The sequence below is a fragment of the Dermacentor albipictus genome, chromosome 5 (assembly GCF_038994185.2).
Source record: "Dermacentor albipictus isolate Rhodes 1998 colony chromosome 5, USDA_Dalb.pri_finalv2, whole genome shotgun sequence".
NCBI classification, from domain to species: Eukaryota; Metazoa; Arthropoda; class Arachnida; order Ixodida; family Ixodidae; genus Dermacentor; species Dermacentor albipictus.
The window spans coordinates 36798394-36817633 of record NC_091825.1 but is presented as its reverse complement, the minus strand read 5'-3'; the positions used below and the strand labels follow the sequence as shown (position 1 = coordinate 36817633).

The 19240-nt window shown below is 49.9% G+C and overlaps 1 protein-coding gene, 1 non-coding gene and 1 pseudogene across 2 annotated transcripts in view; 2 read left to right on the top strand and 1 right to left on the bottom strand.

The window, feature by feature from the left end:
* Positions 1-19240, top strand: part of LOC135909537 (venom metalloproteinase BumaMPs1-like) — a 119340-nt gene that overhangs the window by 10089 nt on the left and 90011 nt on the right. The gene's annotated exons all lie outside the window — the stretch shown is intronic.
* Positions 3013-4362, top strand: LOC135909545 (uncharacterized; annotated as a pseudogene).
* Positions 14931-15005, bottom strand: TRNAS-GGA (transfer RNA serine (anticodon GGA)). The gene has a single exon. It is a non-coding gene; the product is annotated as a tRNA-Ser (tRNA).

The following is a 19240-nucleotide window of genomic DNA, read 5'->3' as shown; positions in this document are numbered from 1 at the left end:
ATTTGATCAACAACTTGCACGACGCTTTAACTAGCTTCCTTAGCAAGCAGCTTATGCAAAATGAAACTGAGAAATTTCAAGTAACTTTGCTTGAGTACATTTCAGCTTCGCAACAGCACCTGAGAGATCTACTTGCGGCCACCAATGAAGATTCGCTTTTCGTTAAGTTTCGAGTTTACGTCAAAACAAGTTAGCCAGAAAAAATCGATGTCCCCAAAAACTTGCGTCCACATTGTTCCTAAAAAGAACTACACATGCAAGACGGTCTTGTTTTTGGCCGCAACAAAGTAATTATACAATCTTCAAAGAAGCGGGAAATTATGCTGCTTCTTCATGCTGCGTACCTGGGAGCGGAAAAGACGAACGCTTGGTGGATGTACGAACGCATGATGTACTGGCCAAACATGTCGCATGAGATACAGCAGCTTTCCAAAAATTACGCTGTCCGCCACAAATATCAAGGGTGGAACGCAAAAATGTTTTTTATTTCCATGACATATGCCAAAGCTGCCCTGGCAACTCACTGACATAGACCTTTTTTTCCATGAGGGCCCGTAAGTTTGCCGTAACTGTGCCCTTTAATTATTCCGTTCTGAGATCCGGGAACTCCTTCAGAGAACTCCTAACGCCCTTACGCCGTGGTATACGGATTCTGTTTTCCCCGCACAGCATGCCGTTTAACCTCTGCAGTGATAACTGCCAACCATGATGCAGTCGGCTTCTCAAAGATGTTTTGCAGCAGCTAGGCGTTGCCCATCTTACGTCAAGACCGTATCATACCCCTCTAACGGTATGACAAAAAGAGGACTACAAGAGGCCAAGAAGCTCTGAAAGAAATTTTGACCTAACCATCTTACTTTCAGTGGGCGTTGCTCGAATGGCGCAACACCCTCAGGAATGATGTCCTAAAGTCCCCTTTGCAGAAACCCATGAGACGGCAAACCAGGATCCTGCTGTCTGTGCCCATGAGCCACTAGAACGAGAGAAAGTACCCTACAGTCATTTACAACAGGCTCCAGGAGATCAGTCAACGCCAGAAGGTCTACTATAAGCATGGAACGACGCACCTACCGCCACTCTCTCCACGTGAGCCAGTCGCTACATATAAAACACTCCAGCGAATCAGGTCGCCTGATGTTCCTCTGACGCCATCCAACACGCCCCGTTCAGCGATCCTCAGAACGGAAGATGGTCGAGATCGCGAAGGTTGTCCTGCAAGCGATCACAAGAAGGGACCGCAGAAGACCACCCCTCTCAATAGCTACGTAGAAGCACGAGGACTCGCCACAAGCCCTGTCGATACACGCAACCTGACAGGCATAATGAATTTGTCTCCCGATAAACGGGACATGTAGCGTGGCTGAATATACTCTCGTCATCACGTAACCGTAATCGCATAATCTGTGAGGTCACGTTGCTTCTCTTTGTATGTAACTTGCTCAAACGCGAGAAACTTTTTCACCCAAGTGCTGGCATTGCTGCAGTCGCATGCAATGTGTCTGTATAATTTATGCACGGCATCATTCACTATGTTCGAATCCAACTCCGAATCAATCCGATGCATAGAGTGAGATGTCTACGCAGCGGTGTCAGGCGGGAAACTCTGATGCACTATGCCTGCCAAAGAGCCAATTAATGTCACTTTATGCACAGAGATGCACGAAGCATACCTAGCATGTTTTATAGCTCCAGATTTAAGGTCACCGGGGCACAAATCCATTCTGAGAGATTGTCCAAGGATGGGTCCCGGTACTTGAACTCAAGATCCTGAGTCTCCTTATCCAGGCAGACGGCAAGGCAACTGCCATGATGAGAAAAATCAAGCTCACGTCAGACCAGACTTTGAACATGATCAGACGAGTGGCCAACAAGCGCAGCGGTCTCAAGGAATCGGACACTTTGCGCCTCGTTCAGGCCTTTGTTATCTGACAAATCATTTACGCAGCGCCGTACATGCAACTCTTCAAGAAGGACGTCATACAACTTGACGCAATAATCAGGAAAGCCACGAAGCAGGCCTTAGGTATTTTCCTAAATTCGTTCACGACAAAATTACTTCAATTGGCTGATAACATCAGAGTAGCCGAGCTCGTAGAAGGCCATCAATCCAATCAAAGGGTCCGCCTTAACTAGAACAAAGCAGACAGAAGCACCCTCCGCAAGATGGGATGGTAAAAACGACACTACGCCCGCCACGATCAATTACCCGAAAAGCCGACTGAGAAGCTGGAATGCAAACCGTTACCGTCCAATATGAACCCCACAAGGCACGCCGGACGACACGAAGTCCGTGCAAGAGCCATCTCCTAGACCCTGGAGGAAGACGACACTGTCCTATACACAGACACCTCTCTACCCAAACGCTCCACGAGCGCAGCGGTCGTGGTCACCAGGCTGGACCAGCCGGTCACATGCGCATCAATCAACACTCGGTCTTCGGAGGAAGCAGAAGAAGCAGCGATAGCCCTCGCACTCTTGCAACCTAAGGTCACCAAGACTGTCATGGACTAACAAGCTGCGTACAAGAATTACCTATTTGGCCGGGTGTCCCTTGCATCACTACAAATAATCCGAAAAGCTACGCCTCCTAAACAATCCAACCAGCTTGGGTCCCGGCCCACTCCTCAGTTCAGGGCAACGAATGTGCTCATCAACGGCGGACGACGACGAAGCAGCGCTCGTCCCTAGTCAGAGATCGGCTCCGTGATTGCTAGCCAATTACGCAGTGCTAATTACCTCGTACCAAAGTTTTGCTTGCACCAATGTGTCCGTGAAGGCGAGCGGCATCGACCGATACCAGCTGACCCCAGAGGTGCGTTTTTCTTTGCCACATTTCGTGACTGCTTCTACTGCCGCCATGCGGAGGATTGCTTGGCTTAGGCGTGTTCCGCGGACACTCGGCCCAACAACACCATCGCACTGACAGCGGCCTGCCGTACACCTCGGTGGCTGCCGCTCGTCAGCTCCGAGATGGAGGCGCCCTCTGAAACAACAATAATCGTGGACAATCACATGTGCGTTCAAGTTCAGGGAACAGAGACATCACCCGAGGAATACCACAGCGACGCCGGATGGACGCTCGCGGGGGAACGCATGTCGAAGCTTCGCCAGCGAAGCCCCGCCAGCGGCAAGCCTGACGGACCCGGCGGGAGTCTAAAAAGCACGAGGTCAAAATTCTACAAGAACGTCAGAGCCTCGGCCATCAAGGCAGCACGCATGCCAGCCATGCCACTAGAAGAAACCAAGATAGTTGTCAGACACAGAGGGGGACTGGACATCGTCAAGACCGGCACCACCACCGTCGCTGCATCCATACTCGCTGCGGCCAAGATCACGAGCGAGGAAAGCGCCGCAGATACCATTTGCCCCAACACACAACAGAACATCATGGTCGTAAGTACACCAAACGAAGACAACGCGGCAAGGTACGCTAAAATCCAGGAAATATCCATTCGAGGCTAAGCCTACGAGGTCAGCGCATATCGCACGGCACCTCACGACACCGTGAAGGGCGTCATCAGAGGCATCCCCATCGACGCGAGTGCCGAAGAGCTAGATAGAAAGATCGTCAACAAGAGGAACCCGCTAGCAGTGGCCTCAAAAAGGATTGGAAGCACGACCACTGCGATTGTGGTGTTCCAGGGGCCCAAGGTACCGAACTTTGTCCGATACGGAGTCACCCTGATTCCGTGCCGCCTCTACAAGAAAAAGATTGACGTCTGCCAGCAGTGCGGCCGAGTGGGACACCGCAAGGACGTTTGCCCGACCCCCACAATCAAGACGTGCCTGGCCTGCGGACTCGCGAACCCTACAGAAGACCATCGCTGTACCCCAAAATGTCAGTTGTGCGGAGGTGAACACCCGACCGGAAACCGAACGTGCAAGGCGAAGTACAAGATGCGCTACGTAGTGCGCAAGTGACAATGGGAGCGCCGACTGGCCGAACGCCAGCTGCTGTCGGAGAGCGATTTTCCGCCACTCGACAAGCCGCCAGCTGCGCGAAAGTCAAGGACTGCGTCGGAAAACCGCGCGCCCAAATCCAGAGACAGCAGTTCTTGCAAGAGAAGCCTCAGCAGGAAAACGTCACCATCACGTGTGCGAGTGAGCTGGGTCGACGCGGCGAAAGGAAACAACATAAGGAACGCGCAGAAAATCACCGAAACCACGAAGAAAGAAGATATTATTAAGGTCCGGGAGGCAAATGAGCTCCTAAGACAGGAAAATGCGGCGTTGCGAGCGACCATCAACAGCCTCACGAAAGAGATCGCCGAGATTCATCAGTTGCTGCTATGCAACAACGAGCCTCTACAGAGACCCACGCCAAGAACAAGCAAGACCGAGGAAACGACTTCGAACATCTAGGAGAAAGCCATAGAGGAACTGGCACCGAAGAAGCGAGCCATCGAGGCCACGCGCACGCAAACAGAAAACGATCGCATCGACAGCCTCGAAGCGAAATTCGAAGCGACATTCAGCAAACTCGAACAGCTAATCACGACAAACATCGCAACAGTGACAGCACTGAAACAAACAATGTTTGTTTCAGTGCTGCCGATAACACGAACAGATTCGCCTACATCGAAAGGACCCTACAGCCGATGGTAGGGCACCCGACGTTTGCGCCCCTCTTCGCGCATCATCCACCCAACCAGGGAGCCCCGTACACGGCAACGCAATCATGGCCGCCAACGCAACACCAGCAGCAGCAGCTGTAACCGCGTGGCAGTTGAATTGTCGCGGCTTCGGAAGGAAGAAGGCGGTCATCCAACAGCACATCGTACATGCCGCGCGCAAGCCAGACGTTATACTACTACAAGAGACACTAACCGACGCACCGTCCCTCCCTGGCTACAGAGTGCACAAGGGACCGCCCGACGGCAGAGGCCTGTGCACCCTGGTCAGGAAGGGACTCACGTTCGTCGAATATGAACTGCAAAGCAATATCAAGATCGAGCACACACTCACCGAAATCATCCCGGGCAAGAAGGGAGAAGGAAGCATATTTCTGCTCAACGTCTACAGCAACCCATCTCAGAGAAAACAGAGATTCAAGACATTACTGCACAGAGCCAGCACCGCAGCGGGGCCGTAACACGCTGATCGCGTGCGGAGACTTCAAAGCGATGAACCCTGCCTGGGGCTACAACAAGTACACAGCAAAGGGCCACGACCTGTACCAAGACGCCATGGAACTCGACTTCACCCTCATCACGGACCCGACACATCCGACGAGAATTGTTAACTCCGTGTCCCGGGACACCACTCTGGACCTCACGTTCGTCAAGAACGACATCCGGGGCGCGATCACCTGGAGAAACACGGGGATCGACCTAGGCAGCGACCACACCATCGTGGAAATCGGCATACCGGAACACAACGACACCAGCGTCAAAACACACAGATGGATAGACTGGGATGCCTTTCGAGACGCCAGAAGCCAGAAGAGCGACGGTGACGACGAGATCGAAGACATCGACTCGTGGACGGCCGAAATCACCAAGAGCGTACGCGACGCGACCAAAAAGATTGAAACGGGCGCGGAGATCGACAAAGTAGACAGCCGGCTTGCGCATCTAATCGAGGCCAAACAGTGGATACTAAATCGCTGGAGGAAACAACGGCTTAACCGCAGACTGAGAAAGAAGGTGGCAGAGCTGAACCGAGCGATCGAGGATCACTGCCGCGCTCTCTGCATGCAACAGTGGAACGAGATCTGCAACGTGGCAGACGGGCAGATGCATAGCGGGAAGACGTGGAACCTATTGCAGCACCTGCTCGACGAAACAAAGACCAAGTCGCACCAAGTCGCCAAGCTTATACATCGGGCGGTCTCAGCACACGGCGTCGACGAAGTCACCAGGCACATTAACGACAAATATCTGCCGACTACATCTACCGAACAACACGCGCCGTACAGCGGCCTGCCTAACGCTTACCTCGATCGTGACATCGACGTCGAGGAGGTACGCGCGGCCCTGCACGACCTCAACAGCCGGTCGGCAGCCGGCCCGGACCTCGTCACGAACAAGGCGCTCAAGAATCTCGATGACGGCTCGATGGAAAAGCTCGCAAAATACTACAACAAGTGCTGCGGAGCGGGCGCGCTGCCAAAGCTGTGGAAGACAGCCAAGACCATCCTGATCCCCAAGCCGGGGAAGCCGCCGTACACGGATAACCTACGGCCCATCTCGCTCACGTACTGCGTGGGCAAGGTGCTGGAGCACGTCCTGCTCAACAGGTGGCAAGACTAACGAGACTAACGAGACCTGGAACGAGAAGGGCTGTACCCAGCCACTTTGATCGGCTTCAGGCAGCATCTCAGGACGCAGGACGCGATGCTGCAGCTCAAACAACAAATCATCGATCATGGCGGCAGCGCCCGCGACAACAAAGCCATCCTAGGGCTCGACCTGCAGAGCGCCTTTGATAAGGTGAAACACTCGGCGATTCTGTCCCAAGTCTCCAAGCTCAACATGGGGGAAAGATCCTACAACTACATCAAGGACTTCCTCATGGACAGGACCATCGAGCTACGAGCAGGCGACCTACAGACGCAAGAGAAGAAGCTCGGGAGCACCGGAATACCGCAGGGATCGGTCATTTCGCCGATGCTGTTCGACATGGTAATGATCGGAGTGGACGAAAAGCTCGGGTGCATCGAAGACGTCAGGCACACCATCTACGCGGATGATATCACGATAAGGGTGACCGGTGGCAGCGACGCCCACATCCAGGACGCGCTGCAAGTCGCCGTCGACGCAATAGAAGACCAGCTGGAAGGCACCGGACTGAGATGTTCTCCGAGCAAATCGGAGCTTCTCATACTCCCACCTACCAAATACAGCAGAGGCAAGACTAGACAACGCGAAAACGAAAAAATGAGAATCGTGACCAAATCCGGCAGCGTGATCCCCGAGGTCGGCAAAATTAGGATCCTGGGCATGGTCAACGATAAGCACGGAAGGAACGGCGAAACCACCACCTGTCTCAAGGCAAAAGCAGCCAACGCGATTCGACTTCCCGAAAGGCTGGCATGGGTCACTTCCCAAAAGGCTGGCATGAGAGAGGAGAGCCTAGTTAGGCTCGTCCAGTCTTTCATCATCAGCTACGTCGCGTACGTTGCAGCCTACCACAAATGGCTGCAACACGAACGAAACAAAATCAACGTGCTCACCAGAAGAGCGTACAAGACGGCGCTGGGCCTGTTCGAGTCCACAAGCACGACCCGCTTGTTACAACTCGGGCTACACAATACGCTCGAAGAAATAGCCGAAGCGCAACGGACCTCTCAACTGGAGCGGCTGTCCATGACCAAAGCCGGGAGGAAGATACTGGACGATCTGGGAATAAGACGCTCGAACGAGGTGGAGATGAAGCTCCCCGTCCCCGAAGAGGTCCGACGCCAGACCAGAAGCGACCCCATACCGAAGAACATGAATCCCGAGTTCAAGGGAAGAAGAGCGGCGAGGGCCAAGGCTCTCATCGACCAGCATGCCAACGACGAACACGTGCGGTACGTGGACGCGGCCGAATACCAACGGAACGCCTTCGCAGCGGTCGTCCTAGAGGCGTCTACCGGCGCCACGAGGAAGGTAGCGAGCGTGAGAAGCACCGAAGCGGAACAAGCGGTGGAGGTAGCCATCGCCTGGCCATCGCCGACGCAGACTGCTACACGGTGCTGAGTGACTCAAGACAGGCGGTGCGAAACTTCGCCAAAGGGCAAATCTGCAGGGAGGCTGAGCGCGTACTGCGAGCGGTAAAACTAGACGAACAAAAAGTACGACTCAAGTGGTTCCCGGCGCATGCGGGCGACGCGTCGGAACGCAATGAGAACCATAACGAGACGGCACACGCCGCGGCGCGAGCGCTAACCAACCGCGCCCCGGCGACAGACGGTCCGACGTGGTTCGGAACCAAGGACCGCATGACGGATTACAATGAAATCACGAAGGCCTACCGCTTGGCTCGCAGGACTCTTCCACCCCCGCACCCGAGACTGAGTCGAGCGGAGGCGTTAGTACTGAGACAGCTCCAGACCGGATCGCTACCGAGCCCGAAACTGATGAATCGCATGTACCCCGAGACATATCCGACAGATATGTGCAGAGTCTGCCGGAGGGAGACCGCATACTACACGAACATCTTGTGGGACTGCATTAAATATCCAGAAGGCGCTAAATCAAGAACACTCCCACCGCGGCTCTAGGCAGCCGCGATGAGCTACGACCGAGACGATCAGCTCTGGGCCGTCCAGCATGTCCTCGAGGTGCTCGAAAGGCACGGACCCAGCGAGCCGGCAACGGCGAGCGGAGACCCGCGCCGAGTAACGGCAACTTCGAGGATGACGTAGGCCCTCGTCGGGGCGCGCGAGCGCCCAACCGCAGGCATACATAAAGTTTCTCCAATCCAATCCAATGCTCACCAGCACGCCCGAGCGCTCAAGTGAGCCACCGAGGAATAGGCAAGGGCATGGCAACCCGTCACCAGTTACTCAGATACAGTCATGTATTACAGGCAAGATATTCCCACACCGCCACCACTCCTTGACCAGAGCCGAACAAATGATATACAGGCAAATCCAGGCAGGATCAATCAATCAGTCTTTATGTTTCTCTTCCGTGTACATGATCGTGTACACGAAAAAGCTGCTTCGTCGCAGCTTGACTGAGCTCCTGCCACCCGTACATAGGCAACATACAGCAAGATACATAGGTAATAAATGAGCATACAGAGAAGTATTCTTTCTTTTTTACAGTTTCAGAAGTTCACAGACTATGTATTTAACATAATGTGAGACATTTAAGCAAGAAATACAAACAATACAAAAAAGAGAAACTGCATCAAGACACGTATTTGCTAATTACCATAAGCAGTAATGCAACGTTTTATCACATCACCATAAGTACTAATCACGCATCTCAGCATAATTAGATCAAGTGGATCTATCTTATGGTACAGTTCTTTATAGGCTATACAGAGATCGAACATTTCTTTTTTCGTTAGTATTAGTATTTATATATCTCGTGCACAGCATTCGTTTAATGTAATTGCCACTGTCTGTCGAACCCTTTCTTTACTATAGCTTGTGCGAGAGAAGGCAATTTCAAATGGTGGTTGGTACCTAAAGCGATACAACGCTATTGCGTCCTTTAAACTTGCTAGGTCTAAAAATGTTTCCAGTTTGCCGAATTTAGCGCTTTTATACATTGTTAGTCATTTGCGGATGTAAATTTGGACGATATTATAATTTTATGTTAACGAAAAAGTGGATCTATTTGTTCTAGAAACGGGACGTTATTAACAGACCGTAGTGCCTTTTTCTGTAATAATGTGTGTTTAGGTACGTTTGTAAGTGTGGTGTTTCCCTATACTGATGCGCAGTAGTCCAAGTGGGAATTAAACACAACGTAATACAGAGTACGATTTTAAAAAAAATTGATTGTAACGAGGTAAAACAAAATTATCATAATTATAGTACCAAGTCTTAGTGAATATTATTACATCGAAAGAGACGTTGAATGATTCTAACAAAGCAGTGATGTCATCATATTTCCGCTGAATGTATTTCATGTTAACGTGAAAGAGTTTAAGCAGTTTGTCTAGTTCGCAGGGCGCAATATTTTTTTTTTCATCCTCATGAAGAATACAGTCGGCAGCCATATTAGTAGTGCCACGGAAAGCAGACTGCCCAAAGAAAACGTGGCATTTCTAGCCGTACGGACAGATCTTGTCAAGGCACTTTCATGCTTTGTCGCTGTAACTTGATATTTCTCGTCGCGACGTGCGAAAATATTGCCCGTTTTTGACCCAATCAATTTTCCATCGCGCTTTGTGATTGCACGCCACAGCCATGCCTAAAAGTATCTTAATATACTGACAAAATACTCGTTTATGTAAAATGGCTCGTCTGGCGGTGAACCCGACGATCATTCAGTCAGCGTTTCTGATCCTCGTTTTGCGCACTTTTTCAAAAATCTTGTCCCGCTTATCTCGCCTCACAAACTGGGCCACGATGTTTTTTTTTTATTTTTCTCTTTTGTTGAAACCCTGTGACATAGGTCTACGTCAGTGACTGAAGTCAGCTCATCACTTTGCTTGCCAATTTTCTGAGGATATCTGAAAGGCATTAATTTGTTTCGTTATTTTCTTTTTGACGTTTTCGGTTTCCAAGTTCTGGTTACGTGAGCATTGCTCTGACTCACGAGGCCAGCTTGGCATGTAGGAAGGTCGCTTTCGATCGCGATGAACTGCAGACGGAGCGCATCGTTTTCTGTTTGTAGTTGCTTATTTTGAGAGAGGGAGGCTTCAAGTCTCTTATTAGCTTCATCAAGGCCATTGCTAGTGAAAGTCATGCTGCGTTTCATGTCTTCTAAATCTGCCCGAAGATTTCTTTCTTCAATACGGACACTTTTTGCAGACATTCTCGGCGATTCTTGAATTCATATGAAAGCTCCTGCTTGAATTACTGTAAGCACTCTTGCATTTGCTTCGACATTTCTTACCTACCAGAAGAAACAAAGGGCAAATACGGTTCACAGCACACTGTGGTAGCAGCGACACCAGCACTTATAAAAAACCTAATCAGGTGGAAAAAAATGAGAAATTTGGGTAACGTGCTACGTGAGGCAGGGCCCGATTAGTAGTTCTGGTCGATATGCTGTCGCTGCTGCCAAGTGATCTGTCCACGAGCACCGCTGTCTATTTATGGGCCTTGAGATGGTCACGAGGACCCGCTGTATTACGTCGCCGGGACTGGAATGCTCCAGGCTTTCCACAGCGGCCTTGCTTCGTCGCCCGTAGTCCTTTACGCAGTTCCAATGAGCAGTGACCCGGATGCGGTTTTGCTGGCTTGCCGATGGCAGATCTGCAACGTGAGGCAGGGTCTGATTAGTAGTTCTGGTCGGTATGCTGTCGCTGCTGCCAAGGGATCTGTCCACGAGCACCACTGTCTATTTATGGGCATTGCGATGGTCACGACGACCCGCTGTAGTACGCCGCCGGGACTGGAATGCTCCAGGCTTTCGGCGGCGGCCTTGTTTGGCCGCCCGTAGTCCTTTACCCAGGCCCAATAAGGAGTGATGCGGATTTGGTTTGGCCGGCTTGCCGATGACAGATCTGCAACATGGGGCAGGGTCCGATTAGCAGTTCTGGTCGATATGCTGTCGCTGCTGCCAAGTGACCTGTCGCAAGCACCCATGTCTAATTATGGGCCTTGCGATGGTCACGAGGACCCGCTGTATTACGCCGCTGGAACTGGAATGCTCCGGGCTTTCCGTAGCGGCCTTTTTGGTCGCCCGTAGTCCTTTATGTAGGTCCCATTAGCAGTGATGCGGATGTGGTTTTGCTGGCTTGCCGATGGCATATCTGCGACGTGCGGCAGGGCCCCATTAGTAGTTCTGGTCGATACGCTGTCGCTGCTGCCAAGTGACCTGTTTACGAACACCGCTGTCTATTTATGGGATTTGCGATGGTCACGAAGACCCGCTGTATTACGCCACCAGGACTGGAATGCTTCAGGCATCCGCGGCGGCCTTGTTTCGTCGCCCGTAGTCCTTTACGCAGGTTAAATTAACAGTGTTGCGTATGTGGTTTTGCTGACTTTCTGATGGCAGATCTGAAACGTGAGGCAGGGTCTGATTTGTAGTTCTCGTCGATATGCTGTCGCTGCTGCCAAGTGATGTGTCCACGAGCACCACTGTCTGTTTATGGGCCTTGCGGTGGTCACGAGGACTCGCTGTATTACGCCGCCGGGAGTGTAATGCTCCAGGCTTTCAGCAGCGCCCTTGGTTTATTGCCCGTTGTCCTTTACGCAGGTCCGTTCTGCAGCGATGCGAATCTGCAACCTGAGGCAAGGCCCGATTCGTAGTTCGATCGATATGCTGTCGCTGCTGCCAAGTGAAGGAACCTCCTCCCCCCCTCCCCCTGCCTCCAGAACAAAACATACCCAGAAAGATACAGGAACATATGTGCTGACTGCAATGCACTAGGCACCCTCCGGCACGGCCCATGAGAGTGCAATTTCTCCAAAGACCACCCCCTCTTATACCCTATACCGTATATCTATACATCCTGTTAAAAACAATTATGGGGTTTTACGTGCCAAAACAACTTTCTGATTATGAGGCACGCCATAGTGGAGGACTCCGGAAATTTCGACCACCTGGGTTTTTTTTAGTTTTTTTTTATTGATATGATATAAGGAGATGTTGGCGCGCAATTTAAGGCGCCCGCTACTCCTTATCTCTTGGGTGGTTCCGTCATACATCATTCAGGGTTCACGGTTACATATCAAATAATCATTTCACACAAGCACCAGGACTTATAAAGCAACGTTTCCACAGGAAGACTATGGCAAATGTCTCCACACCTATGTAGTCGAAAGTCTCAAAAGTAGAAACGATACTGTCGCCTAATAACACATTTTCTAGTCAGCGGGTCAGCGGGTACATACAATATACATGGCAAATGTCTCCACATTTATGTAGTCGAAAGTCTCAAAAGTACAAACAATACTGTTGCCTAATAACACATTGTCTAGTCAGCGGGTGGTATATACATCGTGTAAATATATTAGCACATACAGTCACAACAAAGCAGTCAACATAACATAATTCCCAAACAGATGGATATATAGAGTCACATTGAAATGAACAGAACAATGAAAGCACTAATAGCGTCCAGCGATGCCGCTGTCTTCAAAGAAAGTCTTTAGTGCTTTTAAAGCGCTCTTCTGCAAGGCCGTTGTTGGCCAAGGGCCCAAAAGTTTCCTTAAACTGAAAGGTCTGCGGTCTAATTTACTTAGCGCTGATTTAAGTCGGCATCTTGGTGTGTCGTGATGTGGGCAATCTAGAAGGAGGTGATATATATCTTCATCTACAAACCGCAATTACATTCGGGGGTTTCCGCTCGGCCAATTCTGTGTAAGAAATCCTTTGTGTAGGCAGTGCCTAGCCTTAATCGATGAATAAGCGTTTCCACAGTTTTATCTAATGACAATGAAAATTTGAATTCAATAAATGGATCAATATGATATAAGTCAGAGCTCTTAGAATTCTGGTCAAACCAAGTGTTTCTAGACATGCTGAAAGACGTTGTCCTTATACTGCAGCGTAATTCATTCTTTGATATTGGGAGCGGAGCCGTATCATCTTTCAGGTGCGCTTGTCGTGCTGCTTCATCGGCTGCTGTGTTGCCAGGAATGTTGCAATGCCCTGGTATCCACTGAAATACACATATTTCTTAGAGTTCTATATGTGCAATGGCTTCTTTAATTCATTTTCTTTGCAGTGGCTTAGCCTGTGAGAATATGTCGCTGGGTTTTCAACCATTCTAGGAAAGAGAGAGAGAGACAAACAACGTTATTGATCCATAATGAAACGGAGCGCGTTAAGCACGTGATGGGGTGGCTCCCTATTCACGGGCTCTTAGGCTTCCAGGGCCGCCTGGCCCCTATGGATCAGACGGAGCTGGTCTTCTACGGCGGGGATGGATAGCAGCATGTATACCCGCCGTGGTGTTGCTCAGTGGCTTGGTGTTGGGCTGCTGAGCACGAAGTCGCGGGATGGAATCCTGGCCACGGCAGGCACATTTTGATGGGGGCGAAACGCGAAAACACCCGTGTACTTAGATTTAGGTGCACGTTAAAGACCTGGGGTTCTTTAACCTGCACCTAAATCTAAGTACACGGGTGTTTTCGCGTTTCGCCCCCATCAAAATGTGGCTGCCGTGGCCAGGATTCCATCCCGCGACCTCGTGCTCAGCAGCCCAACACCAAGCCACTGAGCAACACCACGGCGGGTATACATGCTGCTATGCATCCCCGCCGTAGAAGACCAGCTCCGTCTGATCCATAGGGGCCAGGCGGCCCTGGAAGCCTAAGAGCCCGTGAATAGGGAGCCACCCCATCACGTGCTTAACGCGCTCCGTTTCATTATGGATCAATAACGTTGTTTCTCTCTCTCTCTCTCTCTCTCTCTCCTAGAATGGTTGAAAACCCAGCGACATATTCTCACAGGCTAAGCCACTGCAAAGAAAATGAATTAAAGAAGCCATTGCACATATAGAACTCTAAGAAATCTGTGTATTTCAGCCACGCTATGCTTAAGCCACATAATTGTTGGCACGAGAAAAGCTTTAAATCATGCCCCATATGGTCAACATCGCCTTCTGAAGGTTGTTTTATATCATAGCGTCTACTGTGGAAACACAAGCATGAAGAGGTATTGGAAAAACGAATAAGTCTCGGCGATTTTCATTCCCTCCTTTGCGCAAGAACATCACTGTATGTGTTAAAATAGCTATGACATATATTAAAAATTCAACCAAGAACTTCTATAATGTGATGCTCCACAAGCGATCTTCATGAAGTAGGAATGCAATGGGGTCCTAATGTTAGATAGATGCAGAGTTACATGAATTGTTCGCAGCTATCAATCTCATAAACATGAAAGTTTGTGTGTGGACTCAACTTATTTCAGTCTTTATGTTGTAGAAGATCTGATTTCATTGTTATTGATTGAAAACAATTAAAAAGCACTGTCGTCTGCCTATTTTAACCGGGTTGTGCTCTTGCATATGCCAAGCCTTGGTCTTCGCTAAAAGTTGCACACTTAGACAAAACACTCTGGTGCACTTTCTCAGGAGACCATGGCCTCGAACTTGCGATACCACGTAAAGAGATACAATGAAATTTTATAGGCATTCATTTTACGCTCCAATTAAATAAACAAGGCGACTCTTTTATATTGAAATATTAGGCAGTACCTATACAATAAATCTAGTCATTAAAATCAATTTGGAATTAAATATGAAGTTTACCATCAAAATGATTATTAAAGGGAAAATGAGACATCCACCCGTTCGTAGCAATTGCTACAAAGGAAACCCATACGGGTTCCTCGAAAGAAAAGCCTCATAGTTGAAGGAAAATTCGTCCTGGTCCGGGACTCGAACCCGGGACCACCGCCTTTCCGGGGCAGCCGCTCTACCATCTGAGCTAACCAGGCGGCTAGCAGATGGCAGGGCGAAGTCGTATTTGTCGACAACACGAAGCAAAGGCAAGAGTTTGACGTAGTTGTTCCGCGGAAACCCGCAAGGTGGAGAGAAGTAATGAATAAATGGAAAATGAGACATCCAGCCGTTCGTAAGAATTGCTACAAAGGACCAGGACGAATTTTTCTTCAACTATGAGGCTTTTCTTTCGAGGAACCCGTATGGGTTTCCTTTGTAGCAATTGCTACGGACGGGTGGATGTCTCATTTTCCCTTTATTCATTACTTCTATCCACCTTGCGGGTTTCCGCAGAACAACTACGTCCAACTCTTGCCTTTGCTTCGTGTTGTCGACAAATTCGACTTCGCCCTGCGATCTGCTAGCCGCCTGGTTAGCTCAGATGGTAGAGCGGCTGCCCCGGAAAGGCGGTGGTCTCGGGTTCGAGCACCGGACCAGGACGAATTTTTCTTCAACTATGAGGCTTTTCTTTCGAGGAACCCGTATGGGTTTCCTTTGTAGCAATTGCTACGAACGGATGGATGTCTCATTTCCCTTTATTCATTACTTCTCTCCACCTTGCGGGTTTCCGCAGAAAAACTACGTCAATCAAAAATGATTGTTCAACCCTCATGAATGGGAGAAATTTGATATATCTTTGAAATGTGCAAAATATCGACTTGGCATCACCAGAACGCAAGACACAAGGAGACATGAGCAGCAAATGGACGATATTCCAAATAGCTGCCACATTTTGCAACTGCTCTGATTCTCACTGCTTCCTACACGTATTTCTTATCACATGACCCTTTCTTTGGCGAACCCCTGGAATTGTGGAAATATGGTTTATTGGGAGCCAATGACAAAAGGCGAAAAAACGTAACGGTAGAACTCATCTAATGATGACTGTCGTCGATAATTATCATTTGAGCAATGATTCCACACACCGTATCTCTGAAGCCAGGTTAATTTAATACAGGTTGTAGTGATTCTGAAGCTTTCTTGGCTTCTGCTAGCTACAACGTTCCACGACATCCTCCTATTTTATTTGTGGCGCTCATTTGCCAAGGGAAATCATCAGCGTGGAGGCATGATGACGACTGCATGACACCGACACATTGGTGATGACAGAATGACAAAGGAATGACGTCAATTCAACGACGCAATTGGTATAACGATGACGAGTATGTGACAACGATGGATTAAGACGACTCTATGACCAAGCTAGAATGATGATGATGGCATGATCACAACGGCATGGCGATGATGTTATGACGACGGATCTGTGATACCGACTGTCTGACACCAATGCAACGGCTACAATGGCATGACAAAAACGGCATCTTCGAGATTCAATGGTGACAACTTGCTTCAGAATGACGAACAAGAAATGAAGTTGAGGCATCGACGAAGCCAGCATGACGACAAAGGGATTATGACAATGGAATAACGTTACTGAAGTTCTAACGATGGTTAAACGACAGCGTGATGACGAGGCATGACGAGAGTCGGACGACGAAGTTAGAATGACAATGGTGCAACCATGGCGGCATCACGACGATAGTGTGACAATGAATGCACTATGACTGTTGACGACGATGGCGGGACGATGGTGGCATAACGGGTCACCTTCAAAAGCTGGAGCATCACGACCCCGAGCATGCAACGACCCCAAGCTATAGAGGTTTGCCTATGGGTTCAGAGTGGAAGGCGTGATGGCATGATAAGTGAGGCCACGAAGATGACGATGATTTAACGAACACGACGGCATCACGACGGCGGTGCAACAACGAACGCATAACAATGGTATGACGATGATGGCTGGTCAATAGTCGGCTAACAAAGCAAGAATGACGGTGATGTGACGACCACTACAGCATCCCGACAACGTGTACACACGTACACTCGGCCACAAAAGTTTGTGGACCACGGGCCCTCACAATACATTCAACACCTGAGCAGTCTGTAGACGTAGCCAGAAAAACTGTATACGACAGTGTTGCTGGCCTATTCTAGTCGAGTCCGGAAATGCAAATACGAGGCTGCGTTGTGAGGTTCCAGAGATATTGAACTTTTTCTCAGATTTCGTCGTCCGTAATATTTTGTGGCTGGGTGTACGTAGTAGCTGAAGCTCTCAGACAACTTGGGTCACTAGGTCGGGGTGGAAAGGCGGGCGATGCCATTATTACACCAATAGTGTATTCTTGCGCATCATTTCGCCGTTCTTGCTCAGTCATCGCATTACGCAATCGTCAATGAATTAGCGCCTTCATACTGCGGCGGCTATATGGGTATCTTTGCCGGCTCCCAGAAGGGAAGCGTAGCTGAGTGGTTCTCCGCTTCCTGCCGACCAACGTGGCCCTGCGGTCAGTGGCCCGTCTTGAGCATAATGGTGGTACAATGGTATACGCGCATGGTAGTACACTAGACCCCGGCATAATTACCAATCTGAATTACGTCAACCCGAATTCCCGTGCATGCAACTTTCTGCGGACGTTTCTGACCAACCGTACCGCAGAGCTCACATTCGGCAAACTTACCAGTGATTGCATTTCTCTTGGAACGCGGGACACCCTTCCAGGCATTGTTCTTTCCCGGTTCCTTTTTGATCTGACTACATTCCAGCATCTTGTGAAGCTGGCAGCCATCCCCCTTATCTCCCAGTCCCTCTACGCAGATGATGTTGCAATCTGAGCCTGCAAAGGCTCTTATGGGGACACTCAGACTGCCATTCAGGAGGCTGTTCACAACATACAGTCGCATGTTGGGACCACGGGGCTCAATTGCTCACCTGCAAATTGTGTTTCTCGTTTTTGCAACTTAGCCCAACTCTCTGCTCTGATTTTTGCACCACCTGTCACTCTTGCGATTCGCCTCAACGTCAACTATCCTGAGGTGCAGGCCATGCACATCTTAGGAATGCTGCTGCAAAACAACACGCACTATGAGGCATCCATCATCATGCTGAAAACAATTGCGTGGCAGATGAGATCCTTCAGTCGTAGAATTGCCACCCATAAACGCGGGGTTAAGTAAACAGACCTTTCTAAGCTGAACCAGGCATTTAGGGCCTACAAGACGGTGCTTGGTATCCTACGCTATGACAGCACCAACCTGCTCCTCCACCTGGCCGTGGACAACACAGCAAATGAGCTCATTGAAGTCCACTGAACAGTGTAGCAACACCATGTAGCGCTTAGAACGACGAACAGGCGTGCTCTTGCTAAACTGGGCATACAGCCTAGCCCTACTCACAAGAGAAACGCGTCCCTTCAACCTCTGATCAGGGCCAAGGTCTTTTGCCAAACTGCTCCCTAAAAATATGCTCGCAGGCATCCACGTTGCCAGGCGTAGCACTCATGCGCACTCTCTGCACGATTCCTAAAACGGCCGCCCAGATGTCCTTTACATGGACGTGGCTGCTTATTCTTCCTTTCCTGACCACTCTCACATTACAGTCGATGCGGTGACCGCCTCGGGGCGACTCGCTACCTCCGCGATTATTTCGACACCTAAATCAGGACTTGCGAAAGAAGCAGCCATCGCTCTCGCCAAGCTAAATCCAGACATTGGTGCAGTGGTCAGAAACTCTAAAGAGGCCATCACTAACTTCCTTCGCACCAGAGTGGCTTCATCAACCCAGTGTCTCCTTGGTCCGCTTTCTTCCTTCCAGAACGGCGATCTCATCGAAGTGATATGGGTTCCAGCTCACGGGCACAATGCGGAGAATGAGGCAGCGAACCTTACTGCTCGAGGTTTTGTCAACCGAGTGGTGAGGCCCTCTCATCCCGATACAAATACGATGGCCTCACCACCCACCACGATATCACGACATATTATCGCATGACCAGGTGACTAGGTGACGTTATCCTCGGTGCAGAGTTCCCCATTTTCAAGTGTCCGCTTGTACCCGCAAAGGCCAACTACAAAGAGGCTTTCTCTAATCCTTACATACCGTACCGTATATATCCAGGCGACTAGCAGCTTAACTAGGCCTTATACGCTGTGCACACCACTTTCGCCTGTGCTCTATGAGGAGGTAGGGCCTTGCCTGGCTCCATATCAGCTCCTGCCGTCACCGTAAGCGTGGGACCAACTTCTCGGATCAACCGCCAGCCATATCCAGGCTGCACTATCGTAACGCGCAGGACGCCGCGGGCTGGCGGCACCTGCCTCTCACCTAATGGGTCGCATGCCCAGTTCTTCCTTTATGCTCTGTATCCACTCGGAAAAGAATAACGATGAAAAGTAC